Raw genomic sequence first — 12,317 nt, 5'->3', positions numbered from 1 at the left:
GGTGGAATGTACCTCCCATCCAACACAACCTGGGACAAATCGATTACCTCCTGGGTATCGACTTTGTCACAATATATATATATATATATTTATATATATATATATATATATATATATACACTTTAGCTAAAATGGAACTCCAGTTACAAGGTAAAAAAAAAAACAAATTTTTTAATGCATACTTTTTTTTACAGTAGCCAGTGATTCCAATGTGGAATCACTTGCGTTGTCAGAAAAGTAGTGCAGGTTGTAGCTCTTTTTACACCCAGTGGCCCCAATAAATGCAGTGGCCCAATAGAAAATAATTACTTGTGTTTTTGCATGTGATTTCCCAGTTCAACAAAACGCAGTAGAACTGCACAGATCCCTGCCTTATAGCGGACCTGAACTCAGATCTTCCTCTCTGCTCTAAGAGATAAGCAACAGAATAATAAACTGTAAAGAAAAACATTTTGTTTTTACAGCTTATAGAACTCCTACTGAGATTCTGCAGAGTGCTTACTTCCTGGTATCCTGGGAGTACAGAAAGGGTTAACCTCCTGTGTTTACATATTAACTTGTGCTACATACACACTTGAAAGATTAATGAAAGCTAACAGACCAATTTTACCCCCTTTCATGTAGTATGAGAGCCATACTCTACACAGTCTATTCTATTGAGCTGAACTACCCATCAGATAAAAATCTTTGCAAGATGCTGCACACATTCAAAAGATCAGCATCTGCAAAAGATCTGTTCCTGAAAAAGATTCGTTCCTGCAAAATGCATTCATAGTCTATGATATCTGCAGATCCTCATACACAGCTTGTTTAACAGACATTCATCTGCAGATCAGATCCACCAGGATGGATCTTCAGATCTGCAGATGATTGTCAGATATGCAGATGAAAGTCTGTGTATGAGGATCTGCACATATCATAGACTATGAATGCATTTTGCAGGAATGGATCTTTTGCAGGAACAGATCTTTTGCAGATACTGATCTTTTGAATGCGAAAAGCATCTTTGTGTGCAGCATCTTGCAAAGATTTTTATCTGTGTAGAGTATGCTCTCATACTACATGGAAGGTGGTAAAATTGGTCTAAGATCTTTCATTAATCTTTCAAGTGTGTACACACCATTAGAGTTGGAACACAGCTGATAGCTCAAATTACACTAGCTCATTATTTGCTGAGAAGGGAGAATTAGACAGGCTGTTCTCTATAAACACACACAGGGTGGATTTCTCTGTGTTCTCCTTGTCTTCTTTCTACTTAAAGAGAGTCTGAAGCCAAATAAATTACATCTTTCTATTGCCCAGTTATGTTAAGCATTAAGATCAAAGCTGATTCGCCGCATCTCCACGGCAGAACAAGGTATTTATCCCCCAAAAATATCGGGGCAAAATTCCACGACTTTCCAGGTCATGGATTTTGCTGCCCGGGGGAGGCAGAGCTTTGCGCTGTAGCTCTGTCTCCAGTCCAGTCAATCTCTGCTGATCTCTGCCTCTCCCTGCCCCTCTCAGTGAAAGAAGACAGAGGGGAGAGGCGGAGATTGACTGGAGCAGAGGCAGAGCTACTGCGCACAGCTCTTCCTCTTCTAGGAAGTGATGCCTGAATTTTGCCCTAGGGATTTCGGGTGGATAAATACCTCATTCTGCCACGGGAGTGCGGCGAATCAGCTTAATTATTAACATAACTAGGCATTAAAAAGAGGTCTTTTATTTGGCTTCAGACTCTCTTTAATGCAGTTCATTGCATACACCCACTTATGCTCCCTGCACCAGTGGCGTTCCTACCATAGGGCGGCATGGGGCGCCCCGCACCGGGTGTCGGGCGCCCCAGGGGGTGTCATCAAGGCCCCCACAGAGGCCTGTGCCGGCCGGACAGGAGGGGGAAAGCAACCCGGAAAGGAGGGGTGGCGGGGAAAGCGGCGGGGAGGGGGGCCGGACCCCCCACCTCCCTCACCTGGGTCCCCTCCTTCTGGCGCTTCACCCTCCTAATTAGCAGCAGCTTGATGAGCGGGCAGGAGCGGGCGGAGAAGACTTACTCACCTACTTCCTGCGTTCCAGGCGATGGCAAATAGCGTCATCGTCACCTGACGCTGGTCTCCACCTTCTCCACCGCCCACTGTGCTTCCTGATTTGCGGAAGCACAGTGAGCGACAGAGAGACCAGCGTCACGTGAGGATGACGTTATGCGCCATCGCCTGGAGCAGGTGAGTAAGTCCTCCCCGCCCGCTTCGCTAAGCTGCTGGCTGCTGCTAATTAGGAGGGGGAAGCGCCGGAAGGAGGGGACCCCGCCACCCCACCTTCCAAGCTTCCCTCATACCGGGGGCCACTATGCTACACTGGGGGCACCTATGCTACACTGGGGGCCACTATGCTACACTGGGGGCCACTATGCTACACTGGGGGCCACTATGCTACACTGGGGGCACCTATGCTACACTGGCGGCCACTATGCTACACTGGGGGCCACTATGCTACACTGGGGGCCACCATGCTACACTGGGGGCCACCATGCTACACTGGGGGCCACTATGCTACACTGGGGGCCACTATGCTACACTGGCGGCCACTATGCTACACTGGCGGCCACTATGCTACACTGGGGGCCACTATGCTACACTGGGGGCCACTATGCTACACTGGGGGCACCTATGCTACACTGGGACCACTATGCTACACTGGGGCCACTATGCTACACTAAACTATACTGGGGCCACTATGCTATACTGGGGCAACTATACTAGCTATACTGGGGCAGTGGCGGTGCCAGGGGGGTGGTTTGGGTGCTGAAGCACCCCCTAATATTGTCCAAGCACCCCCAGCGTGAACTGATTTTCGGCGTCTAATAGACGCTGTGTCAGTTCACTGACAGCAGCAGCCCGCAGCTCCAACAGCGGCAGAGCAGGGCTACAGTAAAATGGCGTCCGAAGCCCTGCTCTGGAGACTGAGTCTGCAATGCAGGGCTTCGGGCGCCATTTTCCCGTAGCCCTGCTCTCACCGCGGGAGTTTCAGTTGCTGGCTGCAGAGGATCGTGAGAGCTGCGCGCCGGACGGAGGCCGGGACAGGAGGTCTGCTGCTGCTTCAGGTGAGTAAATTTTTATTTAATTTATATTAGCAGGTGTATCGACTGTTCTGGCCAGGTCTGCTACATGATTGAAGTGTTTTCTGGCCAGGTTGCCACATGATTGCATATATTTTCTGGGCAAATCTGCCGACATGATTGCATGTATTTTCTGGGCAAATCTGCCGACATGATTGCATGTATTTTCTGGGCAAATCTGCCGACATGATTGCATGTATTTTCTGGGCAAATCTGCCGACATGATTGCATGTATTTTCTGGGCAAATCTGCCGACATGATTGCATGTATTTTCTGGGCAAATCTGCCGACATGATTGCATGTATTTTCTGGGCAAATCTGCCGACATGATTACATGTATTTTCTGGGCAAATCTGCCGACATGATTGAACGTGTTTTTTGGGCAAATCTGCCGACATGATTGAACGTGTTTTTTGGGCAAATCTGCCGACATGATTGCATATATTTTCTGGGCAAATCTGCCGACATGATTGCATGTATTTTCTGGGCAAATCTGCCGACATGATTGCATGTATTTTCTGGGCAAATCTGCCGACATGATTGCATGTATTTTCTGGGCAAATCTGCCGACATGATTGCATGTATTTTCTGGGCAAATCTGCCGACATGATTGCATGTATTTTCTGGGCAAATCTGCCGACATGATTGCATGTATTTTCTGGGCAAATCTGCCGACATGATTGCATGTATTTTCTGGGCAAATCTGCCGACATGATTGAACGTGTTTTTTGGGCAAATCTGCCGACATGATTGAACGTGTTTTTTGGGCAAATCTGCCGACATGATTGAACTATTTTCTGGTCAAATCTGTTCACATTACGTGTATTTTCTTGAGAAAACCTGAACAATTATGTGAATTTTCTGGGGAAAGGCCCACTGTCTTTGTGTTGCACTTTTAAGGGGAACCCGAGGTGAGAATAATATTGGGCTGCAATATTTATCTCCTTTTAAGCAATACCAGCTGCCTGGCTGCTGTGCTGGTCCTCTGCATCTAATTCTTTAAACCATAGACCCTGAATAAGCAAGCAGCAGGTCAGGGGCTTCTGACAATATTGTCAGAACTGACAAGATTAGCTGCATGCTTGTTTCTGGTGTAATTCAGTTCACTACTGCAGCCAAATAGATCAGCAGGGCTGCCTATTGTTTAAAAGAAAATGAATATGGCAGCCTCCATATCACTCTTATCCCGGGTTCACTTTAAATTAGTTAGCTCTGCCCTCATCCGGTCATGGCCACGCCCATTTTTCGCCGCGGCGCGCAATGCGCGCCGCATGTTATAACCGCACCCATTTTTTGTTAGCTATACTGGTGCCACTATACTATACTAAGGACAACTTTAGGGGGGGGAGCGAGCCTACACCTGGCATTACCCGCCGTGTCACGTTTAGCATGCCACATTTGCTGTTTTTTTTTTTTTTTAATGGGGGGGGGGTGTCTTTTTAATACCCAGCACCGGGTGTCAAATGCCCTAGGTACGCCACTGCCCTGCACACTGCAAATCCAATTCCGTCTGCAGTACACAGTCATGTCCAGGGCCGGCCTTAAGTTTCACATTGCCCTGAGCGAAATCAGATTTTGGTGCCCCTCCCCCCATTCATCTTTTTTGCATGCGCGCACACACAGGTCCATATGCAATTCACCTTTTCTCCTGAGATATCTCCTATGAGATAATTTTCATCTTCGCTTTAAAATACAGTACGGTAAAAACGGTAATCTAAAAGTTGGTGAAAAAGTGCTAACAAAATTATTGTTATTTATTGCTTGCTGGTGGTTTAAAACGCATTTTATGACAAGTTGTGAAAATATCACCTAGGAGAAAACTCAGGAGAAAAAGTAAATTGCCTATGGGTCACTCACTTTTGTTTTAACAAGAATAACGAGTAACATCAAAAAACAGTCTTACATGTTTATGGAAACATGCTCTAAAGCCATTGTAACAGTTGACAAAACTCTGGATTAGAATTTGAATAAAAATGATAGAATTTCAAAATAAAATGGTACATGAACCATAGGATCCGCTTACGCTTCATACTGCAGCTAGGTTCAGGAATCAAGTAACTGAGCACAGGAGGATCACAATTAATCCCCCCCCCCCCCTCTTTTGGTGCATGTGATCAGATCCCCCACACACACACTTTCAATGTATATAGGCAGACCCCCCCCCCTTTTAGTGTATATAGTATAGGCAGATCCCTCCCCCCTTTAGCGTACATAGGAAGATCCCCCCCTTTAGTATGTATAGGTAGATTCCCCCTTTAGTGCATATAGTCAGATCTCTCCTTTAGTGTATACAGTCAGCTCCCTCCCCCCCTTTTAGTGTATATAGTCAGATCCCCCCCTTTTAGTGTACAGGTAGTCCTCAGTTAACGAACGAGATAGGGACTATAGGCTCGTTCTTAACCTGAATCCGTTCTTAAGTCGAAGCACAATGCACGCTCCATTTACAGCATGTAGATTTCAATTCTGATCCAAATTTGATCCATATACATCCAGACATCAGTAAGTGATGGGCTCATTAGTGAACAAGTCGCAGCATGTGAGTGAGCTTGTCTTATAGTACAGTACTGTACTGTATAAGGCGCCATGTGTGTGTGGGGAGGTGAAGAGATACATACCGCACACCTCCCGTGACCCGGCGTCAGTCTCTGCAAAAACTCCATCCGTGTGTGGGCAAAGACAGCGCCGCAGCCATGAGGGGACCTGGCATGCTGTATACTGCGCATGAGCAGTGCAGTACATTATCCAGGTCAGAGGGCACAGCGTAACGGAGGTGTTTTGCAAAGACCAAGGGTGATGCCAGGACATGGGAGGTGTGCGGTATGTATCTACTCACCTCCCCACACACACAGGGCATCTTAAAATCACTTTAGTTTACTTTTAAATGTTCGAGTCACCGCGATCCGGCACTTGCTGGTGACATCATTATGACGGGGCGTGACGGGGCGGAGCTATAATCGAGGCGTTCGTATCGGCGGGCGTTCGTAAAGCGGGCGTTCATAAAGCGGGGACCACCGGTACATAGGCAGATCGCCCTTTAGGGTATATAGCCCAGTAAGCAGTTGGGAAGCAGTTGGGGAACCTTACTTTTCTGATTGTCTGCTGTGTAACTCGGACAGGACAGTTTCTAGGATAAATTTCACCCAGGGGGCGAGGGTGTAAAAATCCCCCCCCCCCCCCGGTATAGGTGCCCACAGTATAGGTTAGCTACGTAGGTGCCACCACTATGGGTTAGATAACTAGGTGCCTGCAGTATAGGTTAGATAGGTAGGTGCTGCAGTATATGTTAGGTAGATAAGTGACTGCAGTATAGGTTAGATAGGTAGGTGCCTGAAGTATAGATTAGGTAGGTAAGTGACTACAGTATAGGTTAGATAGGTAGGTGCTGCAGTATAGGTTAGGTAGGTAAGTGACTGCAGTATAGGTTAGATAGGTAGATGCCTGCAGTATAGGTTAGATAGGTAGGTGCTGCAGTATAGGTTAGGTAGGTACGTGACTGCAGTATAGGTTAGATAGGTAGGTGCCTGAAGTATAGGTTAGGTAGGTAAGTGACTACAGTATAGGTTAGATAGGTAGGTGCTGCGGTATAGGTTAGGTAGGTAAGTTACTGCAGTATAGGTTAGGTAGGTGACAGCAGTATAGGTTAGATAGGTAGGTGCCTGCAGTATAGGCTATGTATGTAAGTGACTGCAGTATAGGTTAGATAGGTAGGTGCCTGCAGTATAGGTTAGTTAGGTAAGTGACTGCAGTATAGGTTAGGTAGGTAGGTGCATGCAGTATAGGTTAGGAAAAAACAAGATATAGATCAATAAATTGTGATAAGTAGTGATAAAGTTATTAGTGAATGAATGGGAGGTGAAAGTTGCTCTGATGCATAAGGTGAAAAATCCTCACGGGCTGAAATGGTTAATTGATAAAGATGCGCTGCTTTCAATAAAGTAATAAAAGGTTAGATTAAAAATACATTTTTTATGAAGTAAAAGATTTGTGCTGTATCTCAGCTGCATAAGTATGCAAGGTTAAAAGGGAAGTGGGAGCACAGATGAGACAAGGCATTAGAAGCCTGATGTCGCGAACCTCCGATTTTCAAAGGGTGGAGGAAGGAGGGTGGAGGGAAGAGGGTGGAGGGAGGAGGGAGGAGGGTGGAGGGAGGAGGGTGGAGGGAGGAGGAAAGAGGGTGGAGGGTGGAGGGATAAGCCTACAAGAGGCTAATTAAACTCTCCCTAGCAGAGTGACCCTTAACTAATTAATGTAGGCAGACGAGTAAGAAAAACGGCACAAGGACCTTGCCTTTTATAAGGGGGGGGGGGGGCTCCAAGAGTGAGTGCAGTCTGATTGGCAACAATGTGCCTGCTGACTGTGATGTAGAGGGTTCTGCTCAACAGAGCATTATGGTGCGAATCGAACTTCCGGGAAAGTTCGCCTTTGGCAGGCGATCGCGAACCACCGAAGTTTGCCGGGAACTGTTCGGGACATCTCTACTGATCACTACCTCTTTTTTTCGTCAGTTTGCAGCCAGTAATTCCTTGTCTCTCATCTTTATTCAGTGTTCCCACTTCCTTTTTAAGCTTGAATACGTTATGCAGCTCGGATATTTACAACACAAAACTTTGTAATAAAAGATCCGAGCTTACTCCCAAAAAATTTTCTTCTATATGCCGAATATCTAGGGAATTCAGAGCACTTTTAAAAAGCTTTGGATACTGTGACGCTTGGAGAGCTTTACATGCAGACGAGTATGATTTCACTTTTTATTCCCACACGTCTTCTACATACACAAGAATCGATTACTTTTTTGTTTCCCCAGTCCTATTGAACTCAGTAACTTCATCTGAAATAGGCCTAATATCTTGGTCGGATCATGCTCCTCTAGAAATGGTTCTGAATCTTGCTAATAACCCCAAATTGCCCTCAGTTTGGAAACTGAACAATAGTCTATTAATAAATGAGGAAATCACTCAAGATATAATGGAAAGCATCCAAAATTATTTTGATCTCAATACGGGCTCAGTGTCACGCTATTCAACTATATGGGAGGCCCATAAGGCTACAATCAGGGGAAAATTCATTTCAATCGCTACTCATAGGAAAAGGGAATCCCTAAAACAAATAAACGACCTCCTTCAACAAATAGCCTCACTTGAAGAATCCCATAAGATCTCCCCCACAAAGAATACCTTAGTTCAATTAAATTTATTACGTAAAAAATTGTCCGATCTACAATATGCTAATGTGGAAAAAGCATTATTTTTTACTAAGCAACTCTTTTATGAGAAGGGAAATAGAGCTCACACCATATTGGCCAAAAAATTAAGGGATATAAAAACACACAATGCAGTATTATCATTAAAAGATAAAAAAGGGGTATTACAACATGATCTGACCAAGATATCTACCATATTTAGGGAATATTTTTCGGAAGTATACAATCTGAGTGATAATCCCCCTCCTACTATGTCAGATATAGGAAATTACCTACGCTCCTGTAATCTCCCTACCCTTTCTTCAGATCACTTAAATATCTTAAACGCTCAGATACAAGCAGAAGAAGTGAATGAAGTGCTAAAACAAGCCAAACCACATAAAGCCCCGGGCCCTGATGGGTTTACTATGGCCTATTATAAAAAATTCAGAGACTTTCTAACCCCTAAATTGGTTACCTTATTTAATAGTTTCATGGGTTTCGACCCTATACCTGAATCTATGCTTAAATCTCATATGGTGGTCATTCCAAAGCCTGACAGGGACCCATTGGATGTCAAAAACTACAGGCCAATCTCCTTATTAAATACGGATCTGAAGATCTTTACCAAGGTTTTGGCTAATAGATTGACTCCGATTCTTCCTTCATTAATAAATAAGGACCAAGTAGGGTTTATGACAGGACGTTATGCGGGCGATAACATCCGCCGTACTATAGATTTAGTGGATCATATTAATCATTATAAGATACCTTCTATTCTATTAAGTTTAGACGCGGAAAAAGCCTTTGATAGGCTAAGTTGGTCGTTTTTGTTTCAAACACTGAAGATAATGGGCTTCGGGGGAATATTTATAACTGTACTCCAGAAATTGTACTCCAATCCTAAAGTAGCGTTGAAGATCCCATTTACTGACCCCCATAAATTTTTTGCAATTTCTAATGGTACACGTCAGGGTTGCCCCTTGTCCCCATTATTGTTTGCTCTTTCTATAGAACCTTTAGCAGCCAGAATAAGGGGCAGCCCTGACATACAAGAGGTGCAGGTGGGGAGGTCGGAGTATAAGCTATCTCTTTTTGCTGATGACGTGCTTTTGTCCATTACCAACCCTCATGTCTCTCTACCAAATCTGCATGTGGAGCTCTCGGAGTTTGGCAGGTTTTCTAACTATAAAATTAATGGGAAAAAGTCAGAAGCTCTCTCATTCTGTATAACAACTCAAGCATTGGAGGGACTGCAGTCGAGGTTTCCATACAGGTGGCAAAAGGAAACATTGAAATATTTAGGAATATTCATATGCAAGAACTCAGCTAAACTTTTATATCATAATGTAACCCCATTGATATCTAGAATTATGAAAGATTTAGCCAAATGGGAGGATTATAACATATCATGGATAGGCCGGATGGCAGCTTTCAAAATGAACTCTCTACCTATATTAGTATATGTTTTCTCCTCCATTCCTGTCTGGATGCCTCGTTCATATGTCCTTCCTCTGCAGAAAGCATTAATGTGATTTATTTGGCATAAAAAATCCCCTAGGATATCCAAATCAGTTCTCACACTACAGAGACAGTTTGGTGGCCTGTCAGTACCTAATCTATATAACTATTACATAGCAAGTCAAGACAGGCAGATGGTAGCATGGTATGAGAGGTCCCCTCATGCTCGCTGGACCCAGATTGAATTCTCTCTATTACAGCCTATCCATCCTAGTGCCTATTTGTGGGGGCCGGGCTCGATCCGACGGGAGATTAGTTCTGTTTACTCCTCTATTAGATCCAATCTAAAGCTTTGGTCGATATTGGGCAGGCGTTATGTGCTGCTCTCCCCGGGGTCGAGCCTAGTCCCCATATTTGGCAACCCTACTTTTACCCCAGGCCTTAATTATGCTTCTTCATCAATTTGGGCCCAGAGGAACATTAGGTTTGTCTCAGACTTATTGGACCCCTTTACTGTGAAATTATACACATTTGAAACTCTCAAAGAGAGAATATCTCTCGAAAATTCACACTATTTGCAATATTTGCAAATCAGACACTTTATCTTATCTATATCCTCCTCCTTGGAGTTCCCCAGGAAAACAGAATTTGAGATTATTTGGGAATCTGGCCCTCTACAAACAGGTTTAATTTCATCTCTTTATACATGGTTTAATTCACCCGAACGTATCACCCCAAACTATCAACACAAATATATGCATTATTGGGAGGACGTTTTAGGTACAGCTATGGACTTAAAGTCATGGTCAAAACTCTGGCTTAACGCAACAAAAACGTCTATATGCGTCATTACAAAAGAAAATATCTACAAAATTCTGTTCCTCTGGTACAACACTCCATCAAGACTCCATAAATGGATCCCAGCAATTCCATCAACATGTTGGAGGAACTGTGGAAATGAGGGCACAAAACATCATATATTCTGGCTTTGTCCAACAATTCAACAATTCTGGCTGGAAGTTATTCACTGATATAACCATTCCTATGGACCCTTGGATCTGCGTTTTAGCCAAGCCATTGCCTTATCTGAAAGGTCCCAGGCAGAAACTTATTAACCACTTCCTAACAGCAGCTAGATGTACTATTTCTAAGCATTGGAAAGATCCGAATAAGCCTTCAACCATGGAAGTTCTAAACAAAGTAAAGTATATATATAAAATAGAGCATTTAACAGCTGTACTGCAAGATAAAATGCATATTTTTGATAAAGTGTGGGATTCTATTGTATTATAGTCAGCTATGTTGTCTATATGGATAAGTGCTGAGATAAGTTGGGCTGGCAGCCATTACCTTTCTTTTCTTCTCTTTCTTCTTCCTCCTTTTGTCTTTTCGCTTCTTCTCTCTGCTCCTCTTCTCTCTCTTTTATTTTAGTTCTCTCTTTTTCTTTCAATTAGGCGGAGGGACAAATTAGTCCCCTCCATTTTTGATCTACAATACCTACTATGGAGATAGCGGTAACCCATTACCCTTACTTTTATCTTAGGTATGTAACCAATCTCCAGGAAAAGGGACGTTTTTGTATTAGAAATTCGAGTTATGTTTAATATGTGAAAAGTGACTCTATTTTAGATGCAACAGTTCCTGGAAGGATCGGCACCACACAAAAGGTTGTATTCATACGCTCTTTAGATCTTTATTGCATTAAAAAAATGACAAGGCAGCGACAGCCTGCTGTTTCGGCCTGGTGGGGCCTTTCTCAAGTTGCCAATCTGGTCAAATGATGCATTTGACCAGATTGGCAACTTGAGAAAGGCCACACCAGGCCGAAACAGTGGGCTGTCGCTGCCTTGTCATTTTTTTAATGCAATAAAGATCTAAAGAGCTTATGAATACAACCTTTTGTGTGGTGCCGATCCTTCCAGGAACTGTTGCATTTTTGCTCCTTGTGGTATAGGGGCTAGGATCTTGGCACACACTTTATCTTTTGAGCCTGGAGGGTGCTCCCAAGAGTTTGTTTTACTCTATTTTAGATATCATAAGATTTTTCCAATTGGGAATAATAATATTTTTTGTATAAATTTCATCCTTTCATAGATGGTATTGTATGCATGTGATAATTTTTTTGAAAAATAAAAAATTTTGAATACAAAAAACTTTGTAAGAAAAGCATTTTTAAACTTATCTTTTATTACTTCATAGATAGCAGCACATCTTTATCAATTAAAGCAGAAAAAAATAAAATAAAAATAACATTGAGGAGATTCGAACCAGCAATAGAAATTCTTAAAGGATACCCGAACTGAAATGTGACGTAATGAGATAGACATGTGTATGTACAGTGCCTAGCACACAAATAACTATGCTGTGTTCCTTTTTTTTTCTTTCTCTGACTGAAAGGGTTAAATATCAGGTATGAAAGTGGCTGACTCAGTCCTGACTCAGACAGGAAGTGACTACAGTGTGACCCTCACTGATAAGAAATTCCCCTTTTTATCTCTTTCTTGCTCTCAGAAGCCATTTTCTGCTAGGAAAGTGTTTTATAGTTGGAATTTATTATCAGTGAGGGTCACACTGTAGTCACTTCCT

The 12,317-nt window shown here is 43.4% G+C and overlaps 1 protein-coding gene across 4 annotated transcripts in view; it reads right to left on the bottom strand.

The window, feature by feature from the left end:
* Positions 1-12,317, bottom strand: part of PTGES3L (prostaglandin E synthase 3 like) — a 202,873-nt gene that overhangs the window by 50,079 nt on the left and 140,477 nt on the right. The window lies entirely within an intron of this gene.

The sequence above is a fragment of the Hyperolius riggenbachi genome, chromosome 12 (assembly GCF_040937935.1).
Source record: "Hyperolius riggenbachi isolate aHypRig1 chromosome 12, aHypRig1.pri, whole genome shotgun sequence".
Classification (NCBI taxonomy): Eukaryota; Metazoa; Chordata; class Amphibia; order Anura; family Hyperoliidae; genus Hyperolius; species Hyperolius riggenbachi.
The sequence above is the reverse complement of the archived record's forward strand: the minus strand, read 5'-3'. Positions and strand labels throughout refer to the sequence as shown.